Source organism: Seriola aureovittata, chromosome 13 (assembly GCF_021018895.1).
Source record: "Seriola aureovittata isolate HTS-2021-v1 ecotype China chromosome 13, ASM2101889v1, whole genome shotgun sequence".
Lineage (NCBI taxonomy): Eukaryota > Metazoa > Chordata > Actinopteri > Carangiformes > Carangidae > Seriola > Seriola aureovittata.
Window position 1 is genome coordinate 11,401,892 of NC_079376.1, and position 9,444 is coordinate 11,411,335.

Genomic DNA, 9,444 nt, shown 5'->3' on the forward strand with positions numbered 1-9,444 from the left:
TGCATCAGAGGAAAGTAAGAAAAAGAAGAATGGACCACCCTTTGTCACCCATCCCTCCCTTTCAGTACTTTCTGTGACAGATCAGTGCCATTACATCTTGTAGTTTGAACCCTTTCTCTCATCATCATCCCCACTTTTGCTTTTCTATATCGTCACCTTCCTAAAATAATGGCCTAAGTCATGTTTTGACAAAAATGTTTTTTTTGCCTAAATCACCCCCTCATGATGCTGGCCACCTCTGGTAAAATCGCCTGAATCCTCAGTTGAGGGGAACATGCAATTCTACCCCCGGTTGTATAATGGCCTATGTCAAAAGTGTGACTCTTTTGTTGAGTTTTTTGTGTTTCCTGAAAAACCTGAAAAAATGACTTAGGCCATTATTTTAAGAGGGTGTCGATATGTAACTTAGCACTTCTCCCAAAACATTTGCTCCTCACTCACCCCCAGCTTCTCCCCTGACCTCCTGACATCAGCCATCACCCTCTCACCTTACTTCCCGCCTCAGTTTCTGCCCCTTAAGCCTTACACACAACACTTCCTCCCTCTTCTGACCCTCTTGCTCCTCTGGCCCTTGCCCAGGCCAGTCCCACTCCTCTCATGCAAGACATTGCATCTCTAATTGAAGCTGACAACCACATCTACTTCACAGCTTGCTCTAATGTGGCTGTCACTGTTACACACAGTATTCTACGCAGGTGAAACCACGACCCAGTGAATAAATGGAAAGCTGTAATATTACCCTGTTAAATCATTAGATTGGCACATCTGGGGTCTTCATCAATATAGCTGTAATTGGCACAGGAGGGAGAAATAATTGTGTGGTAATTAGTGAAATGAGGGAATTTGGAGCTTCATACCTCTCGCTGTTTCGGTACCAGAGGGATGTCTTGGTAACTAATGATGCCTCCGTGTAAGCAACTGCATCACATACCTGTGACATCTGAGAGAGTCCCTCTGACACCAGCTGAAGGAGATAAAGGCACTGAAATGTACACAAACCCTGATGCAGATGTGTTGTGTTTGGAAACCTGCTGGGTGACAGCGGCAGCAGAAGATGTGGGAGATGATGTGCACATGCAGAGGGGAAGAACGAACGCTGATGAAGGTAAGAGAGAGAGAGAGAGGAAGAAGGAAACATAGACTCCTTCACTCAACTGCATTGCATTGCACTGCATTGCACTGCGGGATGGGTTGCAGAAAGAAGCGTACACACTGTGGACGAGTGCTTTTTCTATTCCATCGCTGGAACTTTCAACGGAAATTAGGTCTAAATAAATTTCACACCCACGCACACATATGGCCACTCCAATACAATAGCGCACAATAAATAACTGCACCATATGGAAAATAGATTTTGGACACAGCCATGGTTTTGTGATTCCAAACACTGTGTCTCCTAGAGAGGATTGTTTTGGACAAACAAACTCTAAGCAACAGCGCCGCAAGGTCTAAATGACTAATTCACCTTTAAACATTTTTTGTAATGTTATGTCCATACTTTTCTAAAGATGGTCTGTTTTGGGCATCTCCTTACTGTGGAAGCTTTTCACTGTAGCCTGTGGAAAAATAGTTTTTTCCTCATTTATTTATTTCTTATTGTCTTAATTCTTGTTTTTTTTTAATTTTTATTTATTGATTCATTCATTCATAATTCATTCATAATTCTTCTTTTTTGGTTTTAGTTGTTGGTCTTGTTTCTTTTCTCCCAGGTGTAATTGCTTTCCCACTTTTTGTTCATTGCAGGATGTGTCTTTTAAAAATGGATCTGTCATTTGCTCTGATGAAAGCTTCACCATAAGACTGCAAACAACAGCTACTTTCATTATTTATTACTCTGTTCATTAAGCAACTGAACATTTAGTCTGTCTGACAATAGTGGAAAATGCTCATAGAGCCCAAAGCAACATCATCATCAGTCTCATGACCAGTGGTTGGCCTTTTTTCCTGAATCTGTTTTTGAGGAAATTAAACACGCAGTTGTTGTTTTTTTTTGAAGGCAGAGCACCCAACTGACATTCAGGGCAGTAGAAGCACACCGGTTTCCTCTCAGGGTGTCATGATAGTTGGAGGTAAGTCTGGGTTATGTGTGAGACTGAGGCTATTGAGGGTCTTGTCTTGTACTGCTTTTATCGCAGTCTGCACCTCCCATTCTCTGTGTATCTCTGTCCCATTTTTGCCAATATCTGCCCATCCAGCTCTTTTTATACCTGCTAAGTACAGCCAGTGCAGCATCACTGTCTCCTCTTTCTCCTGTTCCTTCCCCGTTTTTCCACCTCTTCACTGCGAGACTTTGTCTAATAGAAAGAGGAGGGAAAAAAAACAGACATAAAAACCTCTTAAAACGTACCTGTGCTGTCTGTGTTTATTCATTTCAGTGCCAAGGCTGAGATGTTTCTGCTTTGATTAACTGACACAGCTCTGCTTAAAAGAGTGGCAACGAGCGCATGTGTATGTAAACCTGTCTTTAGAGACCAAGGTTGGCTGATTTTATATTATGAAGACCAGGGTGAGGTTGAGGGATAGACACACTTAAATCTTTAACAACAGGCACAATTTGTCTGTTCTCGATATGTTGACCTCCTGACAATATAAAAAGAATTCTCTGGATAAAGCCGGCATTGTGTATACAGTTTGTTTGCTTTGGCAAAACATATACAAGAATAGAGCATGATGAAAGTGTATTTTTGTTGTTCTGCATGATGTTAGCCACGCCATCCTATATGTGGATGAATGAATTATCTGAACCCTGCAGGAATTCCCTCTGTGGCTTTATCTGACATTGCAATAAGGCTGCATTTTGATAATAAAAACCTACAGATGGGGAAAGTTTTAAAAGAGAAGGAAAGAAACCCTACTCAACAATATATGTTTTTAAAAAGGCAAGTTTGCGGAAATATTAGCATTTACTGAGCTGAGCAAGATCAAAAAATGTTACCAAGGTTATTAGAAACTATATGAGATAGAGCCCTGCCAGTGCAGATAAACCAGTAAACATGAAAGAGTTTAATTAAATGTGTTGTGTTATACTCCAGCTTTAAGTGTCTTTGAACGAACTTGAGGAGAAAATGTAAATTAAGGATTGAATACATACATAGATAAGCAGACTTCAGCAACACTGTGCGTCTGTCTGACACAGTCAAGTCCAAGCACATGTATGAGCAATCCAAAAACACGCACACACACGTACACACCCATACAAGTAATCCATGGACTTGTGCTAAAAATAGATTCCAACCTATGGACATGATGACATCGCATGACAACAAAAAAACAAACAACAGAAACAATGACATCCACTCTGACAATAGCTGGGCGTTTTCCATGAGCTATGTTAAGCACAGCTTATCGGCCAATCTGCTTTCTCGCTCCCACACATGCTCACACGCACACGCACACTCATACACAAACACACACACACACACACACACACACACACACACACACACACACACACACACACACCTACCCACCCAATCATGTAGGCCTGGGGCAACTTTTCATTAACGTTGTGGTATTACTTAAAACCCATTAAAATAGGCCCTTCCTAATCTAAATCCAATAATTTGTGCACTTCTCCCTCCCTTCACTGGCATCATGCTTTCCTCTATCTAACCCAATACTAAAAGAGAAGATTCATTATCTCTTGTTTGGACAGGGATTATGCTGATCGGGGCGGCTTAAGGCAGAAGATATAAAGACTCTTAATAAAATTCTTCAGCCGTTGCAGCAATGTGCAATCTAATTTAAAGCAGTCAGACCCCTTAACACTCACACACACGTTCCTTCCATCACTTCCCTCTTCTTTCATCTTGACGTACCTTCTTCTCATCTCCATTTCCGACCCCCTTAGATCATCCCTCTTTCCTCGTCTTTTGTCACTAAAACCTGCATTGAAATGTTAGTCAGGGCCCGTTTTATTGTCATACTGACTTTCTACATGAGATTACCTGCTGTGACTTCCCAATTCTACTCCTAAAATCAATGCATTTTCTTCATCCCTGCATGTCTGTGTCTCCTGCACGGCCCTGGAGGTTCACAACAAAAACTTAATCATGTCTGATCTGAAAACATGCATGTCCTTTTTTTTTTTCTTTTTTTTTATGCATATAAAAAATTCAGTTCCAATATACAATATGTAGATGACATTGGATGTTGAAAAGAAAAGAATATAATCAAGAAAAGTATCAGATTGATGTGACTTATAATGTAATATTCCTTTCCCCTCATGTCATGGCAGCTGGAGGGCCTTTTTTCACTTGTTTCTATTCACCGAGGCACCAGAAGAAATGTGTGTGGGATTCATGTGAAGAGCTCATTTCCAAAAGGAATCCTGTCCTTCAGCACCTGAAGTTCATCATCAAACACTTAAGTATTCAACACTTGACAATGTAGAGGATTCTGTTTATCACACCTTTTTTCTTTTCACTTTGTCAGCGAGAGACTCAAGCTTAAAAAGTGCTGTTATTTTATCTTGAGGTTACCTGTGACTGTTTTTCATAAGGAGATGAAGAATAAAACAGTGCAATTTTTATTATTTTGAATGTGTTGGAGTCAGAGCCCCGGAGGATAAATGCATTGCATTTAGATGTAGCAGATTAAGTCATGAGAGTCAACATAGATTAACCTATGGAGCTGTAGATGTTTGCTTGGCCATCCAATATACATGCAGAAATGAGTCTGGGGAGATGCGATGAACTTGCATGAGGCATGAGGACGGTATTGGAGGCTCCAGGGGACACATCCATCCATCCATCCATCCATCCATCCTTTACAGGGATCATACACCTCACCACATCACACTTGTTAGGATTAGGTCCTGTTGTCCCTGTTTTACTGTTCCCATGTTTCTCTGCTGTGTTCCCTTCCCTCTTGTGTTTGTTTATCCTCAGTCCATGCTCTGGGTGTGTGTGTGTGTGTGTGTGTGTGTGTGTTGTGTGTGTGTGTGTGTGTGTGTGTGTGTGTGTACGTGTCAGTGCAGCTGGGCGTGGCCTCCTGAACTTCCTGTTCCCGCCAGTGTCTTTCCACACCTGATATTCATCTTGCCATCAACTCCACATGCTGCTGCAGTGTAAAGAGACCAGTCAGCTCACCGTTCTTGGCTAGATCGTTCAGGCACCTGCAGCGGTATTGTGCTACGGCCTTCTCTGTTTTTGGATCTCAATCTTGCCATTTTGGATTTTTTTTGGATAACTGTGATATTTCCTGTGTCCCAGGTGCTGTATCCTGCTTCTACCTGGTTTACCACATCCACCTCTGTTTTTGACTGCCTGTTCAGTCCTGATCTGGACGGATGGACGGATTCCTATCTGTTGGAATCCAGTCACCTGTGGCTCTCTCCCACCCACCCCCCACCCGTCATCCTGCCCAAACACCCGAGCCTTCTTTCCCCCATCCTCATCCCCAGCTCACCTTCCCTCTTTTGGGTTGGCAGTAAAGAACTTATTTCACCTTCAACCCCTGGCTTGTGTTCTTCTTTGCGGGTCCTGAATCAAAGAACCCTTGCGACTCTCTTTTGCAATTGAAACTCCAGTTCACTTCCTGCTGCTGTTTATGTGGCAGTGAAGGCAGTTTTTATGAAGGTATCCGTCTTTTTGATGTCAGCGCCATTTGACAATTCATTGTCAGCTGAATTGGAAGTTGGAAGAGTGACTGTTAGCCACGGCACTTTTACAGACATAATATCAGAGGATATTTTTCCTCTGGCCTGCACTCCCCTTGACTTTGTTTATTTGTTATTTGCTTGTTTGCCATTATAGTAAATAATCAGCTTCATAGTATCTGAGAGCAATTGAACTGATGCATCTATTTCCTGCGTGTTTAAATTTTAACTACGGGTGTGAAATGTACAGATGTGAGTAAACAAAATTATTTGCAGAGACGGCTGAGAAGTGCGCTCAACAATAATGGCTGGTGCTGGAGGAAATAAGTAAGCACATACACACACACACACGCACATACACACACACACACACACACACACATATACATATACACATACACACACTGTAGGGTCAAATGGGAACCCGGAAAACACCACACAGTCATTTGCAGGCAGCTGGCCATACACCTACACACACACACACATATCCAATTACGATTCATTGAGTGACCAGATTTCTGAGGTGACCAGGCAGTGAGTGTGTGTCTGCTTCAGTCATCATTAATGTTAATTCACAGGCAAGAGTCCTCTCTCCCACACCTGAAGAGCACTGGAGCACAATATCAAAATCTTTAAAGCAAATACATAAAATATGACCTGTTCGGTAAGAGAATCAATATTGCATGTTTGTCTGGAGGAAAGCTGCTGATGCATTTGCTGTGCTGACTTTTCCAATTTCTACATCTGAGATTACCATCGCTTTTGAGTATGCTGCTCATTTTGAAAAACAGAATTTCATTCAGTTACTGCTGTAGCTGTATGCCCCGAGGCTCTGTGAGAGAGGGAAAGTGTATTAATGAAATGAGAGACAGACAGTGTTATTTAAATCACCTCAACAGCATAACCTGAGGCCTAACACTGGCTCTCTGCTGCTTTCCAGACCTGTTTTCATCCCTCAGCCAACCAAACCAAACTTAATCATAACTCAGCCAAAGACAACAAACCTGAAACACACAGTGCCAAACTTAGCAACACTGAGTCAGAAGGTACTGAGTCTTCGGATCAAGTCAAATCAAATCAAAATGTCTCAAACTAAATCAACCATGCATTGCAGATAACTGTGCTACACAGTGCCATACACCAAACCCCATAAACCAAAACGCAGATAACTCAAACCAAAACTTGTTGGCCCATGTTAATGAGTGGTTAGATCTTTTGGGAAAAGACGGTCACGTTCTACCTTCTCCCTGAAAGTTCGATGAGAGTGTTGACACTGCTCTCACTTTGTATGCTAACTATGTAGCTATGGAGCCAGCAGCTATTTAGCTTAGCGCAGAGGTTACATTGTGGGCACCCGGCGAGAAAATTTGGGGGAAAGTATAATGTTGTCATGGCGACAGTGAGTCGGCTTAGGGCTGCAAGTTGAGCCACATTTGTTTACAATTTGAAAAACTGGCATCATGGGAGGTTACGTGGGGTTATGTGCCAATCTATTTTGTGGCTGCTGCGGTAATTTTCTGTAGTTTCCGCTGGTTGCCTGGCAACCTCATTGTGACGACAAGAGCCCAAGAAGTTACAGCAAAGGAAAACAAAATGGTTTCCACATAACCCCGTGTAAAACCACAATGTGTCGTTTTACTCATCGGTTTCTGTACAGGATTTCCCAAAATGTTGAACTATTATTTTAAATCCTGTGGCTTTCAGCAAAGCGTTTTGACACAGAAACCACAACATACCACTCTGTATCACACTTGGCCAGTTCCTATAAAGTTTGTAAAACACAAGCCTCCAAAAGCTTTAATGGTTTCCTAAAAACTGAAACTGCTGTCAACACTGTCACAAAAAAGAAACTCCAGTTTCAGGAACTTACAGAGCTGTAGGAGTGGAAAACCACTCGCAGCTTTAAAACATTTCATTATTGCTAAAGGTCAAAACTTGTCTACCTTGTTATCTATTGTTCAAATTATTACACTCAACTGAATGCATTTTACCTAATAAATACATGCAATCACTCACTACATGCATGACTTGTGTCCTCGTGTTTTAATCACATTGGCAGTAACAACTGCTATTAGCTTCAAATTAAAATATCAGCTCTGTTAGTGTTAATCCTGTTTGCCCAGGCTACAGCTGAATGAATTTTCAGTGCATTCAGAAAGTGTTAAGACCACTTCAATTTTTTCACGTTGTTATGTTGCAGCCTCATGCTAAAATAATTAAAATTTCAGACAGCTTCAGAGCTGACAATGCATATCAGAGGGAAAACCAAGCCATGAGGTGGAAGGAACAATGCAGAGCTCAGAGACAGGATCGTGTCGAGGCACAGATCTTGGGAAGTCTACAAAAACATTTCTGCATTGAAGGTTCCCAAGAGCACAGATTCCTCCTTAATTCGTAAATGGAAGAAGTTTGGCGGGAGTCAGGACTCCCGCCAAACTGAACAAATAATTTCTTTCCAAATCATGTCGAATCAGTTGAATGGACCACAGGTGGACTCCAATCAAGGTGTAGAATCACCTCAAACATGATCAAGAGAAATGAGAGGCCCCTAGGCTGAATTTCAAGCATCATAGCAAATGGTCTGAATACATACGTCAATGTGATATTTCAGTTTTTCCTTTTTAATAAATTTGCTTATAAAGTTCTGTTTTCACTTTGTCATGAATGGGGTAGTGAGTGTGGATCAGGGTAAAATGCATTGTTTTATTTCGGCATAAGGCTGCAACATGCAGACTCAACACAAAGACTCAACTGTGGACTGAGCATCCTGTTTGTCTCAAGGAACTCATCTGGTAAAAGCACCCAATGTCTGTGTGTGTGTGTGTGTGTGTGTGTGTGTGTGTGTGTGTGTGTGTTGTGTGTGTGTGTGTGTGTGTGTGTGTGTGTGTGTGTGTGTGTGTGTGTGCATGTTCCTGTGTTGCCTTCTGCATGCCAAGGCTTTAGAAGCTACCTGTTCTCCCAGAACAATTAAGCCAAGCCTCTTTACAGTATCTCAGCTCCAATTAATTTTAATATTTAAACAGCCATGCAGAGACTTCTGAACCCACTAGCACAAGATTAGAGTAAACTCAATTAAATATTGATGGCCATAAATAAACATTCTAATTTGGCGAGTCGCCATGGTGCGCCGTAAATCAAGAGAAAAATGATTTCAGTTGAAATGCTATGCTTATTAGCTGAGCAAATGTTGAACTGGGGGGTCAGGAGAAGAGTTTAGAGGAAGGACAGGATTAATGTGGAAGGACATTGTAGGGGGCAAGTGGGAAGAACAATAGAACATACTGTACTATAGGTGCTTCTGTCCTCAGTCAAAGAAAGGTTAATGTGTGGATTAAACTCCTACTGGGTTCAAAGTTTAAATCCAGTACCTTCCATGGTTTTTAGTTACATGCTTAAATAACAGCAAAGATGATGAAGGTGATGTATCTGCAAAGACGATTCACCTTGTTCTTTGTGAGTATATTGCAAAGATGACATCGCTAGATCAAGTAGTATTAACATATAATATAATAAAGTTGAATTTGCATTTGTCCGTCACAGAGGTGAAAAACACTTTCAGCTTTTGTAACCACAGTTGTATGCGAGGCTCTGAAAGTTGCAGAGTTCAGGTTTAAAGTAGCAAATCAAGGACTTTTTCAAACATATTTCAGCACTCTGTTGTGGACTGCTTTATTCCCACATGTGCATTTCATGAAAGCTTCTTACATTTGCTGCTCTATTAAAACACTCACCGTCTTTCTTGTTAAACAGATGCACAGGGATGTATTTACATTATAGTACATTACTGAAGGCAGAAAAATAATTTTTTCAAGAGTTTTTGATGTTTGCTTTACAACTACATTGTG

General features: G+C 41.3%; 1 long non-coding RNA gene across 1 annotated transcript; it reads left to right on the forward strand.

Moving 5' to 3' along the window:
* Positions 1–4,245: 4,245 nt before the first annotated feature.
* On the forward strand, positions 4,246–7,803 carry LOC130179783 (uncharacterized). The gene is made up of 3 exons (XR_008829325.1): positions 4,246–4,369; positions 4,979–5,124; positions 5,214–7,803. It is a non-coding gene; the product is annotated as an uncharacterized LOC130179783 (long non-coding RNA).
* Positions 7,804–9,444: the final 1,641 nt, after the last annotated feature.